Genomic DNA, 21,909 nt, shown 5'->3' on the forward strand with positions numbered 1-21,909 from the left:
TTAAGCCTCCCAGTCCCCTCTCAAGTGTGGGTCATTTCCATTAACACACTGCAGCTTGCAGCCTTGTTCCTCTGCAGCCCTCTTTTTTGTCCCAGTACCTTGGGGATTATGTGACTTGGAGTCCATAATGTAAAATATTGTTTGCATGCTCATTTCATTTCCTAATTATATTCTTTAAGGGAATATCACAAGGATAATTTGACAGACTTCACAGAGAAATAAATATTTTTACAGTCTAAATTGGTATTATTTTCAGACTTTTCTTTACTATTCCTTTGTGGCATAGGGGGGCATCCAACTTTTTGAGTCTCCCTGTTTGTAAAAGGGTTTTCATTTATTCAAATGCCTAAGGGTCTATGAATGTTTTCATCCACATTACGATGTTCAACTTGGGAAGTTAAAAGCTCTTTCTGACAACAAGCCATTACAGATTTCGACATCATCAAGTACAAGACCTACTGTGACAAAGAAGAACATTAGAGGAACATGGAGTAACCAGATAAAAAGTCAACCAAGTACTGTAACGAGGTGTCTCACTGGAGGCATGAAGAGTGACAAGACACTTTCATAGATGGAGATATGCGAGGGCGGCGTCACCAGTATAAAGAGGAAAGCAAGAATGGACAAAGGAGATCTCATTGCAGAAGCTAGGAGTACGCGAACAAAGCCCGGGAAGTTCAAAGTCAGAATGCTACAGCCAGATCAATCATGTCTCTCCGGAAGCAAGAGAGGAAAGGCATGACGTTGCCAGAGCATCCTGAGAGCCGGCAGGTGGTAGACTCACTTGGTGCTAGCATGAATGCTAGAAGGTGGACCGCCATGTCCAGAAACGACAGACCACGAGCAGTGTTGCAGAGCTGTGCAGGAAGCGAGGAGGAGGAGAAGGAAAGGCCCCTGCGACCCCTAGAAGAACCAGAGCTGTGTCCTCAAGGCATCACATGTAACGGAAACATCGGGAAGACCAGATGAAGTTCGGGAAGAGGCCCAGCTCACTCAAGTGCATCGGGAGTTAACTCCCAAATCGCAGTGGCCAAGCCAATACCACTGCTCTAGCAGAGTGTAACTGGAGTCATCTCCCCTTCCCTTCGTAGTGGCACAGCCAAAATGCATCAGGAGTCATCTCCCTTGTTGCAATGGCTCAACCATTACCACTGATCAAGTACACTAGCAAAAGGTTTACAAAAAAGATACAGAGGAGCCTGAAAAATATACTTATCCAGATGTTAAAGGAAAGCCAAATAAAGGTGTAAGCTTTTCTACTTCCTGGAAAGAGTTGAAGGGACTGATACAAGCTTTCTGTAAAAGTGCCGAAGGATCTCCGTGGAAAACTTTGATAAAGGAACCAATGGCGTCTGGTCAAAGTTTTGACTCAAAAAGGGTTGAATGACAAAAGGGTCGAGTCAATTCGACCGAAAACAAAAGGATCGAAAAAAAAATGTAATGTTTTTTTTGCTTTAGTATATAAAAAAAGGTGTTTTTACACCAAAAACGGGGATTTGGGGGGTGGGGAGACCCCTCCCAAAAAAAAAAAAAAGAAATTCGACCCCTTTTTCAGTCGAAATTGACTCGACCCTTTTGTGTCGAAACTTTGACCTATAACCGGAACCAATCCCTTGGCCCTGTTTTTAAGGGACACTGCAAGAATTACTATTAAAAGAAGACTGAAGCAAGACACCAGGAGTTGGGAGTCATTCTCCTGGTGAAGCAACCTTACTTTTGTTATAAACCTTTGGTTTAAGCATTAGGGTTAGATTGCTAGGTTTCTGATAGAGAACATATTATTTTGGACAGACATCCTGACAGGTCACCAACGTTTCCTAGGTTGAGGCAGGGCAAGCCCCTTAGAATTAGGGAGAGATAGGTACTTTTCTTTCATAATAAAAGTTTGCAACCCTCTCCTTGTCAGTCTCGTTCTTCTACACCCTCAGAGTAGGCTTAACCCAGGTGAACCATACAATCATGTCTAACTTTAGATCACACTGACCCTAGGCATTCCAGTGATGGCAAGCCTCCTCCAACCCAGCACAGAGAGGGACATCTACAAAGTATTGAGCAAATAAAGTTCAAACCCTCGCACACCGCGTTTCCCCATTCATTAGAAACTCCCTGGTCGCTTTCACAGTTCTTGCTGCAGTGTGGATCACACAGCCTTCTGCTTTTAGTGTCAGGGCTCCAGCTCATGCCCCTCAGATACCCCGTGTTGGTCCTCCAACACAGCGGAATGAGCACTTCGAGCAAAGGGGAAAGGGACAGCCTTTCCACCGGACTTCCTTCACCTTGTTCAGCCTTCTCCAGGGTGTCCCAGTTCCCACGCCACACTTCCATGGACCGCCTCTCTCCGTACTCCCCAGCGTCTCAGCATCCTGCTCCAGCTGCTTGCACCGGCCTCCTTGCTGCTTGTCCCGTCGCTCCTCCACACACAGGTCTCCCTGTTGTCTTTTATACACCTGCAGCCCTTGACAGGCTGCAGGCGTGAGTGTCCAATTAACCCTGCCTGACCACAAACAACGCGACATGCCTGACCTTTGCAGCTCTTAGCTGGCATCTTCCGGATCCCAGTACCAGAGTCGTAAAAGAGCATTGTCTTCATTGCTCTTAGTTGCCCCAGTACTGTCAAGTGTGAATTGTGGAAAAATGAGGGGAACTGGCTTATAATAGCCTATGAAGGAAGGGTAGGGTTGGTTGTCAACAGGGAAAGGGGGATACTATGCCTCACCCAAGAGCATCGCACCTACAGTCCCCAAGAACCCACCACCCAGGTGATCCTCCCCCGCTTCTCCGTCCCCAGGGTCGGGATCCAACAGCGATGGCCTTTCCCTGGCTACCTGTGCAGAGGCTCCAATGGGTTTAGGAGTGAGAATACCCTCAGGTTTCTCACAGTACGAAGATGGGGGATTAAATTTACCAGATTTTGGGATGTATTTTAAGGCGGCACAATTGCAATCTGTGGCCAGATGGGATTCCTCACCGGAAGGGGAAATCACCGGTCTGCTGGGTGGTATACCGACGCACTGTCAGGGAATTGAACTACTGTGGCATACCATAGGTTAAAGGACACTTCTGTTGTCTTCACAGTGATAAGAGAACTATGGAAAAAGTTGCTTAACATGTTAAAAGGTGACAAACTTGTAAAGTACCGAGCTACCAATAGGATTTGATGCACAGTTGTCATCCTGGAGATCCACTGGGTTGGCTACATTGGAGGGGTGCAACTGTAGGGTGCTGGAGGATTTATTCATAGGAGGACAGTTGATGACTGGAAGATGACATTTGGTATGTTGACTGGTCATTTTCTTACATATGCCAAGATCATTAGGAGACTAGCCGAGATATGGGAATGTATTCCAGAAGAACACGAGACAAGCTCACCGATGCAGACATTATTGACGTTAGAGGAGGGGAGGCAAATGATTACCAGACTATACACTGCCCTACAGGCTGTTCGATCACCAGAAGAGTTAGTGGTGGAAGGTAAATGGGAACAAGACGTGAACTATTCTATTACAAAGAAACAATGGTCCCAAATACGGGAACAGGTGAACTCTCGCAATTCAGGATTCCAGTTAATTCAATTTAATTATTTATATAGGGTATACATGACCCCAGCCAAATTGCATAGAATTAACTCTTCGATGACACATGAATGCCCGTGTTGTAGAATGGGATGTGCCGGCTTTGGCATATGATCTGGGAGTGCCCAGTGATCAGCAGATATTGGGGGAGGGTGATGGATCGACTGTATTCCTTGTTGAATAGTACTTATAAAAGTTCCCTGTTGGGTTTGATTCCGGGGGAAAAGTTCCACAAAACTCGGCGCAGGATAGCTCGATTTATGGTGGTCTTGGCCAACTGTACAGTAGTTATATCCTGGAAGAGTACCTTAGGGGTTCCACAATAGGGCAGATGACTTCACGATATTCAGCGATGGGGAATGGCAGAAGTGGAATATTTGAGGAGAAATGGGCACCCAGAGGAGGGGGGTGGTCAGAGATGGATAGGGGTAAATTCTTAAATGGACTGGTTCCTCTCTGGACTTAAAGCCCCCATGAGACAAAAGTCAGGATGGATGTGGTGGAATGAGAGGTGGCACACTACCTAAGGCTGTGGAAATTGAATTGTTAAGACCAAGGTGGGCCTCAGCGCCAGAATTATGATTATGAAGAGATATAAACCCAGATACTGCTTTGGATATGGAAAAGGTTTGATGAGGGGTGGTTTGCGTGTTAGGGATGGGGTAACTGAGTGGGCGTTGTATATACATGTATCATTGCAGAGGAGAAGACTTTCATTTAAGGGTTGTTCCTGTCAATTTTGGAAACGACTGGCTATGACATGTTAACTTTATGGAATTAAAAATGAAGTAAAAGTAGTTCAAACAAAAGCATATGCGAAGTGCAGGGAAAGAATAAAGACTTGCTCCTGAAAAATAAAGAGACAGTTTCTCTTTCTTTTGGGTAAAGGAATCCGATAGCTTCTTCTTCAGCCCAGTCTAGGTACTAAACTTTATTTGATAGGTTTGACAGTCCCATATATGGCATCAGGTTTCTTGTTAAAGGGAGTTCCTCACAGGAATGGGAGTAGTCTCCCGGTGTCGTCCCACTTGCCTTGAACTCTAGGGAGGGTGTCGTGGAGCGGGCTCACCTCCCTAGCCTTACCGGGGTTTGCGGGGCTCCCCCTTGGGGAGAGAAGACAAAGTGCCTCGATTGTCACAGAACCCAAATGTATGGGCAACTGTTGGACAAGGTTATGTGTTTTCGCTTTGAAAAAAAAATCATCCCTACTGTTAGGACCTGGGCAAGAAATGTACATAACACAGGGATTGGCCTAACAGGAATTCACATGCAATTTTTGGCCATCACTTCAAGAATAGCATTTAAGGTCTAACCATTCAAAACAGCCTTTCAAGAAAAGTCAACTACTTGTGGAGGGGCATATTTATCACCCCAAAACAATTTGTTATATTTAATTTTTCAAATCATTCTTTCAAGTCTAGCAGCAAACATTTTAGGTTGAAAACATGACGCCCATTTAATTAAGGGCTAAAGTGCTTTATTATTTGGCTGTAAGCTGCGAGAAACCTGAAGGTGTCTCACTGTCTGAACTCTGGGGATCTCTTTCTTCGTTGGCCAGGGCACAGCCATCACCCTTGGCTCCAGACCCTGGGGTAGACAAGTGCGGGAGGGTCACCTGGGTGATGGATCCTCAGGGAATGGGGGTGGGATATCTGATGGCGAGATGCAGTATTCCCCACTTTGACAATTCCTCCACCTTGATAGGTTATTCTGAATCCTGTCCCGTTGCCCCCTCCCTAATTCCAACCAGTACCAACTCAGAAAGGAAGAGCAGGAGAACCGGAAGAAAGAAATTATATATCACCCTGTGTACTACAACAGCAGGACTATCCCCTGGTCTCAGATATGCCCCTACCCAACATTTCTTCAGATGAAATAGAATATTGTCAAACCAGTTCCATTATGTCCCAGTACCTTTCTGTGAAACGAGACCAACGCATTTATTTACCATCACACACTCAGCCAGTTTATTTGGATAAACTGCCACACAGTTTTTCCCTTATTAATCAGAAAGAACCACAACTCCCACAATCCCTTAACACTGTTTTTTTCTACAAACACTGAGACGAGGAAGAGGGGAGCTGAAAGAATGAAGCTCTCACAAAACACCACTGAGCGAAAGAAAAACACACTATGCCATATTAAGAATGGACTGTCCCGCTAATGAAGTCGGGCAAGGTCAGGCCTCCTTTCCCCCCCCCCCCCCCCCCCCAACTACTCACACGCAACTCCACTTAACACTCCCTGGAAGTATAAAAGGCAGGAGGGCACACTTTGAGCGAGCTGGGGATGCTGGAGGGACAGTACGCCAGAGAGAGAGACCAGTGGAGCTGAGAAGAACCTGGAAGGCCCGGAGGAGAGAGAACTACCCAGACACTGAGCCTGACTGCGCAGCGGAAGCTGCAGTGTGGAGCCGAAGCTGTGCCTCCAGGAAGCCTAAACCAGAGGCAGCTGGGGATTACCTGGTGGCACCCACAACAAAGCTCCTCCCCTGGGCTAAACAGGAGAGCCCAGGCCTGGGTGGCGGGGGGCAGGTGGCGAGACCCTGACCCCAGGTAAATTTCCCCTAGTGCTCCGGTGGCTCCTAAAAACTGCAAGAATGACGTTTTGGGGAGCTGAGGAAGTGTGAGCAAAATGGCAAGAACTGCATTATGGGACTGGAAGTCCAAAGAAATGTTTTTGTTTTGTTTGGATAAGTTGAAGAAGGGTTCGAGCCCGGCAAAGGGAGGCCCTTTGTGAATCTTGAGAGGGGTCTGAGCCCGGCAGAGGGAGACAGTTTGTGAACTTTGGGAGGGGGTCCGAACACGTTGGAGGGAGACCCTGAAAGACTGAACAAGACCATGCAGCGAAGGAAAGGAAAAAGCTGAATCTTCAACACAGCGGTAAGTCTGAGGCAACATGCATGAAACCTGTCTGTGAATGGAACCAGAGTGAAAGTAAATTGGCAGATGAAAGATTGAACATTTGAAGCCAAGACAGATACCATAAACCGAGTGGTCCGGCGCCACGTGGGTGCTCATTCGAAAGTCTCTGTAAGGTATCCAACTGATAAATGTAAAGGAATTGTGAAGTCGAAAGTGGTCCCGCAAACGGGTCAAGCCAAACACTGTGCACATTTGATAGTGTTTGATAGTTGATGCTAACTGAAGTTGATCTAAGCCCGACTGAGGGGGATCCGAGATCTGAGCCCGACTGAGGGGCATCCGAGATCTGAGCCCGACTGAGGGGCATCCGAGATCTGAGCCCGACTGAGGGGCATCCGAGATCTGAGCCCGACTGAGGGGGATCCAGGGTGCACCATGAGTCACCCGAGAAATAATGGCCTACAAGCATTGTGTAAGAGGATCAGAGCCCGCATGAGGGGGATCCAAAAGTGACGAAAACTGTATTAAAGGGATACGAGACTGGTTGAGGGAGGGTCTGGGGTGAACAGTGAATCACCTGAATTGAGTACTTGTAAGAGCAAAATAACTGTTTTGTCATATCAATCCCTCTGCATGACGACACTTTGATAGGCAAAGAGACTTGGGTACAGAAGGTCCTGATGCTAAGGATTGTATCCTTGTGCTGAAGAAGCCAGAGATTCTGCTATGCTCTAGTGCACCGCTTTGTCCCATGCTGAAAATGTGGAGAAGGGAGGCCAACGTCCTGAACATCCTGACATAGCATCATTTATGTGAACACTTCTTTCTTTATCATAAACACTACCCCACACTATTTTTATTTAGAGGTAAGATTGACAATAGTTATTTTTAGTATAGGCCCTTTTATTTTGATACTAGGACTGTGTTATTATTTGATGGTGGTAGCTTGCTCCCATCTGTAGATTTAGGATTAGATAGGCGTTTTTCAAACCAAATTGAAGTTTAATAAACACCCTTGAACTGTGGTCTTAGGTGTTTTACAATCCACCTCGGATCCCCCTCCACCGGGCTCAGATACACTTTCAACAATTTTCTTAGGATTTTCACGTATACAATTTTTCTGGTGATTCACTGTTCAACCCCGGATCCCCCGCCGCTGGGGTCAGGTCCACATTGACATCAAATCTTCAATCAGTCTCCCTCCGCCGGGCTTGGACCGATAACACACTTGCTTTAACCCAAAGCTTTCAATTGATCGCGCTCTGCCAGGCTCAGACCAACTTTATCTACTTCGCCATAAACTTTCTTTATCAACATCGAAGACCTTCGACTGTGGGCAGGACCCGTCACAGGACCACTTCGATTCACAATCCTTTGTCACTCTTTCACTTTTGTCAACTGTCAGCTGGATACCTTACAGAGACCTTCCACCACTCTGTCGAAAGGTATCGTATCTTGGTTTCAAAGTTCAATCAATCATCTGCCATTCCACATCACTCGCGTTGGTTAACACACGCGTTTCAAACAATGTTGATGTCAGCGCTCACCATACAATGTTGCTACTTGCAACCTTGGCTTCAACAAAGACCGGTTCTGTATTGGTCTCCCCAACTCACCGGCTTTGTTGATTTCACCGACACTGCTTTGTTGTCGGAGCCAAGGGCAGTACCACGGCAGCTGCCGATTCTCCCTGCCTTGATGATCATGGAACTGCTGTTTCCTCATGTGCTTTGCCTCGCTCAGAGTGTGCTCTCGTGCTCCGCCTTTCATCCATGTAGGAAAGTGTAATGTAAGTCAGGTGTGTGTGATAGTAATTGCTTGACCATTGTATTTGGGCACGTCAGGTACACAGCTCTGGTGTTAGTCAGTTTTCTCTCATAGCGGGCTGTATTTGAGAAAGTGTTCGTATTGTAAAAGGGGGTGGGGGTTCAGTTCCTAAATATCCTACCTGATAGGATGGAGTCAAGGTGTTACAGGGAAGGGGACACCGTGTCTCACCATTCGGTATACCACTCCCACAAGACCCATCACCCACCTGATCATCCAGCACTGGTTCACCCCCAGTAACTGGATCCGAAAGCGATGACCGTGTCCTGGCCACCTGGATGACAGATCCCCAGGGACTAGTTGGTGAGGCAACTTCTGGTTTCTCATAGGTTTCATCAACTGAAGGTTAGTAACCATGGGGCTGCCAAGAGCAGCTTGTTGCAGTCTTTTATGATACGGAGGACAAATAACCCAGTAACCAACATTTTGCTGCCTTTCAACAGGGAACACATATTATTAGTGCAGAGGAAGGCAGTTAACTGTTCGAAAACGTCCAGGGAAGGCAGGCCATTAGGAACACCTGTCATACTCAGTACCTGTCTCAATCAAAGCTAGTGTCTAGCGATGTTGACCGTGAATGGGTCCCCAAATTGATTCACAGTGAATGGGGCATAGAACCTATTCCACATTTGTAAGTGTTTGGGTTTTTGTATACAAGATGTTGAATTTGAGCAATTGAATGAAAGTGGAACTAGCAATATGTGTACAAAGTAATTGTTTTTTTTACTTTGCACTTTGTTGATTGCATTTTGCACTTGATATTGTTATTGTTTGTGTGATGTGTTGCACTTTGTACATGAGGTACCTTGAATGATTATAGGGTCTTTGAAATGTTGCATATTTTGCACATTGCTTGTATTTTGGACATTATATGGTATTCAGGTATCTATTGTAGAGTTTGTATGTGTATATGTTTGCAGCCAAATAGTGAAACACTTTAGCCCTTAAATAAATGGGCTAAAAGGGAGGGGCGGTGGGAGGGAGCAAGGTATGGACAAGTGCTGGTGGGAGCCCGGGAGGGAAGGGCATGGGGTGCAAGGGTGGAGGCCAATGGCAAGTGCTAGGGCAAATTAATCCCACGGGTGGAATGCACAGCCGCCAGGTCCTACAGGGGCAGTGCTCAGGGGAGAGGGTGATGGTGTTGACTGGGTGGAGGGCCTGGTAACCTGCGTGATTCATGAAGGACCAGGCTGCTAGTCTCAGTGGCAGTGGAGCGATTAGCAGCGAAGGGATAAGGGGGAAGGAGGTAGAGAAAAGCAGAGTTTTGTTTATTAATTTATTAATACATATTAATGTAAAGAAACTAGGTAAAAATAGGCCTTCAACTTTACTAGTGAAATGTTATTTTTGAACTTCTAAATATCTAAACACCTAAAAAAAATCTTACTAGATGTAAATGCACATTTTTTATATGGAACATGGGCAGCTGCTTTCATTTCGAGTTTTAAAGTGCGTTTATGAAATCAGCCTTTTATAGCCTTTTCATGATGCAGTTAAGACAGAAGTGACCCACCAGTTCCACTCACACTAACCGGTAGGTCGCAGTCACAAAGTAAAGCTGTCAAGATGATAAACTGAGACCAAATCGGCACAGCTGCATCGTACAAAAGGTACCTGCCCTGTCTATAAAAAAGAAGAAAAGTATTCTTGTTTAAACAGCTACTGGGGCGGAAGTGCTTATGGCATTGAGTATTTGGCTTGTCAAGCCTAGGCAGGTTCTCTCCCTTCAGGAAGGGGGAGGATTAAACTGCCCGTAGAACAAGACACTTTGATGGGCTTCTGCTTTCTAGGAAGGACGCCTGCAGTTATAACGGTGCTAAATCTTTGACATGAAAGCAGAAGAGCAAATGGGAGGACTGGGAGTGGACAGGGATAGGGATGTTTTATGGCTCTAGAGCGTGCATGTTTAAATGCTCTAGGAATACGTATCCGGCTTGTGTAGCACAGGACCTTGGGCCTCTTGGTGAAACATCCTGCGACATACCGTACCAAGCTTGACTTACAATGGCCTGTACATAGACACAAGAAACCAGGTGATGTGGTAATAAAGCAACTTAAAATGACCCGTTATCTGATTAACCCAATTCTCGTCTACTTTTTATTTGTTCAGTTCTTACATGCTGAATGGTCACAGTTTGACAAAGCAATAATCGTTGCCTTGCACAGCTTTTACCATCTAATGTTACTATCAATACTAGAATTATACCACAAGTCATAGCATGCTCAATACGTTCCACCACATAATACTAACCCGCGCTGCAAACAGCATCCATTTTTGATTATTTTGTCCATAAAACAGTAGGTAAGACAAGCCTATAAGATTGTGCAATTTAATGGTGAACATCACGATTTAGTTGTCAAATTATTTTCAAAAGGAAAAGCCACAGCAGCAGCGTACATACCTCTGAGCACAGTAACAGCCCACGGAGATCATTCATGCTGCAGGCATCCAAGGAAAGCAAGCTTCAAGAAGCCCACCAGAAGGAAATCCCAACCATTCCATGGACAATAACAAATCCCACGCTTTGCCAAACCAACCCTACAAAAAAAAAGCCATTAAACGCAAAAACCAACAACTTACATACACAATTGACCAAAGTTTGTTCTAGAAGGTGTTTATTTGGTCCCGAGTACTTCACTGCAACTAAATTTTACTGCATGCAAGTCATTCGTTTCTCATTTCCATTTTTTTTTTAAACTGTACATATTTAATTTGTTACCATCGCGCACAATAGAGTAACATTTTTAAAACGTGTACACAATATTATTCCTCTTCTTTACAAAACACGTATTACCACATGGTGACTACAAAAATTGAATAATACCAGATGGGGGAAAAAAGCCGAGCAGTCGGTGGGGAAATTGAGAAAGTATATGGGCATGGTAACGCTCATTTCTGATTTTGTTTTAAAAATATAATATAGCAGGAAAATAAAGTATTCCTGTTCACAAGTACCACTAACTTTGCAGTTCTTCCCCTTAAGTCTGCAGCATCAGAACTGTTGAGGAAACATCCAACCTTCTAGGCTTTAGTGTACATATAACAATTCAGCAGACCACTAGAACAGGCGATCACTGCCTGGCTCCAAAATGTACCCAATCTGTCAAAAGAACAGTGGCTACTTTTGCGGTCTTGTAATTAGACTAAAGAGGTACTGAGACAGAAGGGGTTTGTCTTACAGACATTTTAGCTGGAGATGATGTTGCCTTATATTGGGACTGCCATGCAGGCAACACGTTACTTAGACAGGCTCGTCAGGGAGAAGGAAGATGTGAAGAGTCTAGCACATTTGACAAGATAATATTTTGGAGAATGTCTAATAACCTTTCCCTTATATTCAGAGTAGTGGTAGTTAGACACACACCAGAGTACGGTTCTCTTTGGAAACAATGGATGTGAAATTAAAGAGCATTTGTATAAGGGGCGGGGTGGAACTGGGCCACTTGGAAGAGTCTGGGAAGACAGTAAAGATGTATTCTATCCTTACACTTATAAAGGGCCTTCATCTAGGTAAATCCTCAGTTTATGAATTTAAGAAACTGCTGAAAACCAGCTTTTGGGATTGAAATGATGATGTACAGGATGATTATAGAAATGACATCTGCTTTGTTTGGTTGTCATGCATGCACAAATCAGACCTATCTATTATGGAGCACTTAGAAGTAACGTGAAGACAATTTGTGAATAAAACAACAATAATACAGAATTAAAATCTCAATCATCTAAGCTGCTAGCAGAGGTTTGTGGATTTCTGAAGGAGTAATCGCTAGCACTAGCCCTGGTTTCCACAACATAATAGTAAGCAGATTCCTCGAACCTTTAAGCAGCAGCCTGTAGAGACAAAAGGCTGATGGTCTTCCAATATGGCACTTGAGCCTCAGTTTTTCGATAAATGTGAAGATTTCCACATGCCCGGGACATACACTTTAGTATGCTGGGCGAGAAATGCATGAGTTACGGCTCACTATAACAATCTGGGATGTTTATCTCAAAACAGGATTTAGGGACAGCATTGTTCATAGGGCATACATTACAGTATGGGGCAAAATGTTGGAATGAGAACCCAGAAAAACTAAACGAGGTCTCCCATGTATGTGAGGCTTCTGCAAACTCAGATGCAGTTGACCTCTAAAATGCACTGCACTAACACAGCCGGGGTTTACTTGGCCATCAATGAGCATGACAAAAATAGGTTCATGGACCATGGTGGTGTTCCATTCATGTCTGCAAAACAACTCAATATCGTCTCCCATTACGTGATTACCTTTATGATTGGGAGCTTTAGGGCTCTTCTGCATCCCCAAAACACATTGGAACTCATTTAGAGTCTGCCGGTCCGGAAACAACGGTGGCGGTAAATCCGCCGCCACCGTTGTTTCCGGACCGGCTGATTCTGAGTTCTTCAGGCGGGAGGTGTCACTCCCGCCAGGTCTGACCTGGCGGGAGTAAAGCCACCCACCTGCAGGCGGGAATGGAAACACCGGCTCGGTCATAGACGGAACTGGTGTTTCCATTGTCCTCATCCCCATGGAGTCCTATTGGACTCCATGGGAATGGGGATTTACGGAATTCCACCTCCCGAATTACCGGGTCACTGGGGTTGTAATGCCCCGGTGATTCCGGCAATCACGGAGGCGCAAGGTTTTTTGGGTCCAGCGGCATCCTGCCGGTTTCTCCGGCACAGCGACCGCCGCACTCATAATGAGGGCCATTGTCTGTTAATGAGCTTGTAGTATAATTGGGGCTTGTTTTGCACAACTAATGCCATTTGGGAGACCACTTGGCACTATGTCCGGTAACAGGAGGGAAATGTTGGGTGTTAGTGGGGAGAAGAGGGCGAGCCAAGAAGGGAAGGATGTAAAGTTGGTAGATGTACATTGGAAGCTCACGTTTTCTGTGTGCTACTAAAATTCTAAGTGAGTTGGATCAGGGCTTGTTGAGTCTGTGAGAAAAAGAAACCCAAGACTACAAAGCAGGTGGTTCCTGTTCATGCTGATCCATGAAAACATGATGCGAACAGGTTATGCGGGCGTGGAGGGGTAGGAGCCTGTAACGATGGAAAGTGGTCGTTTCAGCAACCTAAAACTGGAGTACTCATTTCCCATCCTCTCACGAAGTAAGAAAATTGTCATTTATACTGTGCCCATGACCACCACACATTGGTCTCTCGGTGCAGAGTATCATCCAAGTGAATTGGTAAAGGAGTCTATGCCTGGCATGTCCAGACCAGAGTTTGTAATAGAAAGAAAAGGGCGGGTGAGGAAAGAGTGACTGTGAAAGCAGGTGTAGAGTCAGGTAAAACAGGAAGGTGAAAAGGAGTGATAGTATAAGTAAGAGTATATGTATAGTTCATTGGTGTTGTGGAAGAGTATGTACATTAAGTGGTGTATGTATTATTAGTGTTACTTAGGCAGTTCATTGTACTTTGGTAACTAGTACTCGTGGGGGAGGGGGTATGTATGGCTGTGTGATGCGGTCAAGGCGCGCTCGAGCATTCCTGTAGAGTATAGTTATTTTATTATTGTTATAGTGTTCATACTGCCTCGTCCATACAAAGAATATGCAAAAGCTAAGAACGGGCTTCCCTTAGCAGTGACCCGCAGTACTAAGACTACAGATGCAGTCTTACCAAAAGAACAAAATCCAGTTATGCCACAACGGCAGAGCAGGAAAACATTTCCGAGGGACTGCAAAAATATAACGGATTGTTGAATCTTTGGTGGGGGTTTGGGGGGAGCCGAGGGCTTGCTATACGAAAGGTGATTGAGAATAAGCAGAAGAGAATAAGAAAACGTCGTGCATTGTCATGGCCTCCCAAGTTCCTGGACTGAAGGAAATGTGAATTTGAATCCTGAAAGTTCGTTCGTACACTTCGGCGCTTTTCATAACACGTTTAAAATTCGCCATAATGTTTGAGCGTAGCCAATTTTTTTTTCATGACAACGGGTGAACATATTTATTCCTCCCAGAAACGTCTACATGAAAATAAAAACTAATGTAACTAAACAGGCACCTGTAAAAATGTGCATGGGATGGGGGAATGGCGGCAGTGCGGCACCTTAAACAATGCCTGAATGGAGTTCATGTTACAATTTGGAATCACAGTCCAGCACTTCAATGTGTCCAAATATTTATAAACCATCAGCAAATGAAGAATATCCTTTGAGATGAGACTATTAAGCTAACACGTCGGTTGCGTGTTTACTGCTGCAGGTCTTCACATAATGCCTTGCTTTAGGCTATACTGTAGGTTTTAAGCAATTACCGCAGTGAGGCCCTGCAACGCAGCAGCATATTAATTAGGGCGCAATAACAAAAAGGACTATAAACGAATTTAAAAGCTTCTTGTAAGGGACAGTAAAAATTGAGCCGATATTGGAACATTACACTTACCTTACAAACAAACCGCATTTTCAACAACCATCCAGACCCAGCATTGCAAGCACCTCACATGAAGTCAGGGCTGAGCCACAATTCTTTGAGTGACTGTGTGATTCCATGCACACCAAACAGTATCCTGCTTAGTAAATATGACCAATATTCCGAAAAAGCTTAAAAAATCCTTCCTAAAACGTATCTGCTCTCATCAATTACCATTAGTCTCCTACGTTTTTTTTTGTCCTGCTACCGCCGACAAGCATCAAGGCGATAGGGCGGCGCTGGCCAATCAAATAACACAAAAAGCCGGTGGTGCAAAATTAATGCAGTGTCACGGAATGGGTTAGTGACAGTAGAGAGCTGAACAGATGTTGTTAATAGATCTGTGAGAGGCAAGGCATACCCTGTCATTCCCCGCCTGCAGTTGCATGTTATGCCATGCTGATTTATACCGCGCACTGCTGCTGTTCGCATGCTCTCCAGGCGCTCATGTGCCTTCTGAGTAGTACGAGTCTGTGTTGGGTTGCTGTTCAGCAAAACAGAACGCATCACCTTTGTGCGGGTTAGTCTGTGCCGGGGGATGGTGGCCATGGTGCTTGTGTCCATACTGTACCTCTGCTCACTGCGATTCAGTGTGGCATGGCCTATTGCTGCGTGACTATGGAGTAAAAAATGTTCTGCAACACAGCCCAACCAAAACGAGCATCAACCAGAGTGATAATGTCCACGAAGTAGAGTTATAGAACGCAGATAGCGAGGCCCAAGTAGCGGTCCTTGGGATAACCTCCCACGGGTGAGCTTCTAAAAAGCCACAGTCGCTGCCTTCTCTCACAGAGTGTGCATGTAGTCCCTCGTGAAGCAGACGTTTCTGAAGAATAACTAACTTTCAGATAAGCAGGAAACAATTCATTGGCTAATGGGAACTTTGGATGCTTGTGTTAGAGGTGGCATGTGACCCCCAGGCCCTAGCATGCGCACACACGCTCGCACGCATGCATACATACATACATACAGGGACACACGGGACGCATGTTGCTGGTACGGGGTCCCGGCTCCAACTGCCGTCGGGACGTCCTTTATTAAAAAACGCGCATGCACGGCCAGAACGAGGCTCGCGCATGCGCACAGTGCGTATGTACTACGCAACATCCCTCCTTTTCCCCCAAACATGAACAAGTCCAAACTCAACAAATAACACACACAACCTGGGAACACAGGAACAGTTGTCGACCTTCTAAGAGACCGGGTCCATGATGAAGTCCTAGAACCTCTGCGGGCGCTGTCGACCCTCACAACTCGGGTACCTTCTGGACCCCTCTCGAGGTGGGACCTCTGGAGGGTCTTCGTCCCTCGGTGGCGGTCCTGGTCCGGGTCCTGGAGCGGACGCCACCAGCGGCACGGGAGATGGTGAGGCCTCAATCCGCTTGAAGAATGACACATTCCGCGTGATGGTTCCTCTTGCATTGGCCGCCGTGACCATGGACCCCTTGACGTGGGTCACCCCAAGCGGCTGGGCCTCATACGGGAGTGACAGCTTCCGCTCCGGCCTTTGGTTCCGGACCAGGACAGTTCGGGCAGGTTCCTGCAGGCACTTTCCCGCTTGTTCTTGACTTCACGCTCTGCGTGTACGCGGTTATTGTCAATCACCTCAGGGCAGCGCCCCTCCACTTCCGGCAGCAAACCTCTGGGGCACCGCTTCAATAGGGCCTCGGCCGGCGCGACCCAGGTCGACTGATGTGGGGTCGTGCGGTACTCTCGCAGGAATTCAAAGAGGTTGTTCCCCTCCCCATCCAACGAGATTCGGAAGACCTTGTTGAGTGTCCGTATGAATCGCTCGGCCTCACCATTCGCCCTGGCCCATAGCAGGGTGACCTTCCGGTATGTGATTCCCCCTTTCCTCACAGTACCTGGCGAACTGCTGCCCCTGGAATGGCGGGCCGTTGTCCGAGCAAAGCACAGTGGGGAACCCGTGAGTGGCAAACATCTTTTCCAGTGCCAGGATGGTGTGGTCGCTGGCCGTTGACTCTACCAGCTCCACCTCGGGATACCGTGACCATTGGTCGACCACTGCAAGAAAGTACAGTCCTCTGCCTGTGGAGCCGAAGTCGGTGTGCACTGTCCCCCACGGCTGTTCACTTCTTTCCATAGCTCCGATTGGTGGTCCCCTTTCCACTGGGATGGCTGCTTGGCACGGTACGCAAGAGCACACAAACTCGTCCACTCGTTGCTCCAGGTCTGGGAACCACACCTTCAGTCCTAGGCGTGCGTCTTTGCAGTTCCCTGGTGCCCCTTGCGGGCAAGCTCTAGCACTTTCATCACCAGGGCTCGCAGGATGACGATCTAATGCCCTCTCAGCAGAAGGCCGTCCTCCGCAACCGAGAGCTCATTGCACACTTTCCACAGCACCTGGAGATCTCTTTGGGCCCCAGTCTCCCTCCTGGCGTTGTTCGTGAGCACCTCTCTCCATTCCCCGCTGTCCATGGCCGCCTTGATGATCAAAAACATCTCATCCTCATTCGACGCCTCCGCAATCTCCTGGCGCGCCAGGGCCACTGGCAGGGCCGCCCCCACAATGTTGTGCACCATCTCCATGCAGTCCACCACCTCGGCCGTGTCTCGGGGGCGCCTGGCACCCAGGATGTCTGGACAAATAGTCTGCAGGGTTATGGGTGCCTGGGCGATACTGCAGCTTGACCCCATATTCTATCAACGACAGCATCCCCCTCTCGATGCGTGGCGGTGGCTTGGAGGCGGCGCCCGCCATGATCGGAATAAGCAGCTTGTGGTCAGTTATCACTACAACAGGTTTACCCAGAATGTAGATCCTGAAGTGCTTGCAGCCCCACAGGATAGCCAGGGCCTCACGCTCAATCTGTGAGTATCGTTATTCCGTTTCTGTGAGCGCCTTACTTGAATATGTGATTGGACGCATGAGCCCCTGAGTCCGCTTGCATGAGCACCGCGCCCAGCCACACCAGGCTGGCATCCACAACTATCTCTGACTCCCTGTCTGGGCTAAAGTACGCCATGGTTTCCTGGCCCGACAGAGCATTCTTTATCTCGGCAAACGCCTTTTGTTCCTTAGACGTCCATGCTCATACGACATTGTTCCTCGTCAGGGCCCGCAAAGGCTCTGACAATGACGCAAGGTCTTGGATGAATCGTCCACAATAGTTCACCATGCCGAGGAAGCTTCTTATCTCTGTCTGTGACTCAGGCGGGGCCGCCTCATTAATGTCTCTCACTTTCTCTGGGTTGGGCGATATGCCCCCAGCATGGAATACGAACCCAAAAAACTCTATCCGGTCCTTGAGGAGCCTTGCATTTCTTTCAGTGTAGGGTCAGCCCCAGACTTTTAAGTCTCTACAAGGCACGTTCCAGTCTCTTCAGGTGTTCAGCCTCTGACTGTGCAAAGACCAGGATGTCTTCCGACATGTTGACGCCTTTTAGTCCCGCCAGGGCTCAACGGATGACGTTCTGGAAGACTTCCGCCACTGCCGAGACACCAAAATGGAGTCTTTTAAACTGATATAGCCCTTCATGGGTCGTAAAGGTGGTTATATACCGCAACTCCAGGTGGAGTTCCAACTGGTGGTACCCAGACCTCAGATCAAGCTTGGAGAAGACTTTCGCCCCCTGCAACTCGCCCACTATATCGTCCAGCGTGGGCGTCAAGTGACGCTCCCCCTTAATGGCGGCATTTGGCAGTCTCATGTCCACGCAGATGCGGACAGCCCCTGGTTGCTTGGGCTTTGGTGCCACCACTATGGGCGAGACCCACAGTGTGGGGCCCTCCACCCTCTCGATCATGTCCAAATCGATGAGCGATTGAAGCTCTTTCTCCACCTGCGCCCTCAGGTGGAATGGGATCCTTCGATGCTTGAGGGCCGTCAGCCTCACAGACCCGTAAATGTGGAGTCTGATGGGGTCACCCTTCAGCTTTCCCACCCCTTGAAATATGCTTTCGAACCGTTGCAGCAGGCGATCAATGTCTGTGTGGTACACCGCGAGAGTGAAGTGCACGATGTCGAGGGCTTCGGAAGCAGCACAACTCAGTAGGGAGTGCAGGCTCACACTCTTCACAAAGAACCTCGCCTTGCTCTTGTTTAGCCCGTGTGACACCGGGGCTACAAAGACTCCCTGAATCGGCAGCGGCGTGTCCCCTCCAAAAGAGTATATCCGGGCTTTGGACGCTTCCAAATTGGGAGGACCCGGGAGAGCCTCATAGTGTTCAGCAGCCAGCACACAGACCGATGCTCCTGTATCGATCAAGACTGGGGTGGGCACATCACCAATGTTCACCGTGCACGTCGGTTGCCTGCTCCGCCTTGACCCTGTAGCTATGCTCGAGATGAAAAAGATTTCCTCCTCCTCGGCGATGTCCAGATTATGCACGCCCTGCTCAATCGACGACACACCCCTCACGTGCCGGGCATTGCCCCCGACTGATCTTGCTGGTCCTCTCGATGCAGCCCACTGGGGTTGAGGCCCTGCACACTCTTGCGTAGTGTCCCGGGGTGCCACACCGTCCGCAGACTCTCGTCTTTGCAGGGCACTCCCCAGCATGCGGCAAGTCATATCCGCAGTACGGACAGGACTGCGGATTTCCAGGCACAGAAGGACTGTCCACTCTTCTGGGGGCCCAGCGCACCCTACCTGGGGCGGAGCGCACGATGGCGAAGGCATCGTCACTCTTACCTGGGTGCATCGCTGCGTCCATTTTCGCATCTCTGGGCTCCGCAAGTTCATACGCTCTCCCAGTGTCAAGTATTTGCGGCAGCGTCAGGCCTGGCTCCCGAAGCACCTGCCTCAGCTTTCCGGAGCTGCACCCCTGAATCAGCTGGTTCCTCACCATCTCCTCCTCATTTACCCACCTGCAGGTGCTTGCAAGGTGTCTTGGCCGTGCACAGAACTGGTCCAAGAACTCCTCTCCTTGCGGTCTCTCCGCACACATCACAAATCTGTCAAAATCGACATTCGCCATGGGGAGGAAGTGGTCTTGGAGGGCTGGTTTCACTGCATCATAGGTGACCACCTGAAGGTTTAGCGAGTCAAATTCTGTGGACCTCCGTGCCAGCTGTATATACCATCGTGGCTACCTTCGCATCATCATCCGTCTCTCCTGAGGCCCTGAAGAACATTTCTAGCTTCTTCACCCAGAGTAGCCACTTCGGCCCCAGCTTGGATGGTGGGCCTGTGGTATCGAATTCAGGCATGGGTGCCAAGGTACTGTGCAACCTGCGTGGGACTGGCACTGGGACTCCCTCTTCTCGCTCCTCCTCACCCATGGTGGTGTCTGGGTCGAGGGTATCGCTGTTGGGTTAGCCCTGCACTACCAGCATTGACCTTCAGGAGCCTAGGATGGTGGCGCACGATCACCCATGTGGGCCGCAACCTCTGTGATCCGCGTGTGTCCCAAGATGGCCATCGGCCAAGTGCATAGGTTCGCGACCGCGTGGGGAAAGAAAGCACTTTCTCCGACTCAATAGCAGCAATGTCACATTCCCCCACCGTCGCATTTCCTAGTCGTCAGTGTTAGAGGTGGCGTGTGACCCCCAGGCTCCTGCATGCACACACACGCTCGCACGCATGCATACAGGGACACACACGGGATGCGTGTTGCTGGTACGGGGTCCCACTGCAACTGCCGTCTGGACCTCCTTTATTAAACAACACGCATGCGCGGCCCAGAACGAGGCTTGCACATGCGCACAGTGCATACGTACTACGCAACAGCTTGTTTGCTCCGAGATAGGCCCCTGTAGAAGACAAACAGCCTGTCTGAAGATCGAAAATCCTTGGTCCTTGCAGAGTGACATTTGGCTGCACTTCTAAAGTCCCGTTCATTGAACAATCTGTCCACTTCCGAGGATGGGGTCGGGATGAAGGTGGGCAAAGAAATATCCTGTTTGAGGTGAAAGGCAGTCAGTACTTATGTTATTGTGCATTTGTATAGCACCTTATATACCATTGGTTCTATCTCAAAGTGCTGTGGGTTGAACAGCCTCGGGAACCGTAGTCCATATCAGAGTAGGGTAGTAAATAGTGCTTGGGTGCACTCAGTATGTGTGCAGCCAGTGCAGTATACGTGGTGTGTAGCTGCATTTGCGCCAAGAAACACTTGTGTACAGGCACGTTACAAATGCTGTATCATATCATAATTCTAATGTGAGGCGCGGTGCAGTGGTTGTGTGAGATCAATAGAATATGTGCAGCGAGGCCGTTGACCTTGACCTCAGAGTCTGCATTCTGGTGGAGCTTGTGTATGAGATTGTGTGTGCAGCTAGGCCGATTTTTTCTGTGGGGTACAGCTGCGTTCTATAGACTGTTGAGGTGTTCATGGACGTGTGGAGTTGTGTGCAGCTAGGCCCAAATTGATTGAGGGGTATAACTGCATTCTATTGTTTGTTGGTGTCGAGGAGAGAGCGAGCATATCAGTATGTGTGAGTCTCTGTGTGGTTTGGTGGGAGACCCCTATTCCCGATTACCTTTCAGTGCCCGCTGAGCTGACCGTATCTTTTCTAGAGGTTTGGAGCATAAATTCTCTGAGAGAAATTATCTGTCTAGTACAGAGTTTGTTCTGATTACCAGGCTTGAGGTTGTCCTTCCAAGTTTGGCAGTGTCATCAGCGTTGAGTTGCCCTATTCCTAATCTTTATTGGGTAAAGCTAATTGCAGGTCTATGGTCGTCCCTGTGTCTTGTTGAGTACCATTGTTTATTGCATGATACCTACTTGTTGTGCAGTTGCATCCAGTTCTGTTCTAGTAAACTTTACGAATACTAACAAGATTCGATGACTGGTGTTCCGTGGACTCAAGAACCAGCAACAGCTACTATGATCAACCCTGTGTCTTGTTAGGTCTGCAGAATGCTCATAGGATGACAGTGCACTTACTTCAGTTCTGTTCTATCGGACATACAAGTACATCCAAGGTACGAAGACTGGTACTCTGAGCCCGAAGATCAGGCAACAGATCAGGCTGTGATGTAAACGGTGTGTCTGACTGGCATTGTTATGCGCAGTGGGGGTTAGAGTGTTCCTGATCTGGTGTGCGGTTAGAGAATTGATGAAAGGCGGCAGCACCTCGATGTCGCTTGCAGGAGCTTACCTTGCCAGATTCCTCGCTTGATTCAGAGCGTATTCCCTTGAGGTGGAACAAAGTCAGTTTGTTTCTGAGGCTCAGTTATACGTGCTAGTGGGCCCATCTCGGTACCGGGTAATTGTTTATAGGGGGTGGATGAGTATTCTGGTTGTAGTTTATGGTTT

General features: G+C 47.9%; 1 protein-coding gene across 13 annotated transcripts in view; it reads right to left on the minus strand.

The window, feature by feature from the left end:
- NCOA2 (nuclear receptor coactivator 2) overlaps positions 1 to 21,909 on the minus strand; it is a 2,606,235-nt gene that overhangs the window by 2,281,742 nt on the left and 302,584 nt on the right. For all 13 annotated transcript variants that reach the window (XM_069621172.1, XM_069621171.1, XM_069621170.1 and 10 more), the window contains one exon: positions 10,666 to 10,802. The gene's annotated coding sequence lies outside the window, so the exon portion shown is untranslated. The remainder of the gene's footprint in view (positions 1 to 10,665; positions 10,803 to 21,909) is intronic.

This window comes from Ambystoma mexicanum, chromosome 5q, assembly GCF_040938575.1.
Source record: "Ambystoma mexicanum isolate Mex_15411 chromosome 5q, UKY_AmexF1_1, whole genome shotgun sequence".
NCBI lineage: Eukaryota > Metazoa > Chordata > Amphibia > Caudata > Ambystomatidae > Ambystoma > Ambystoma mexicanum.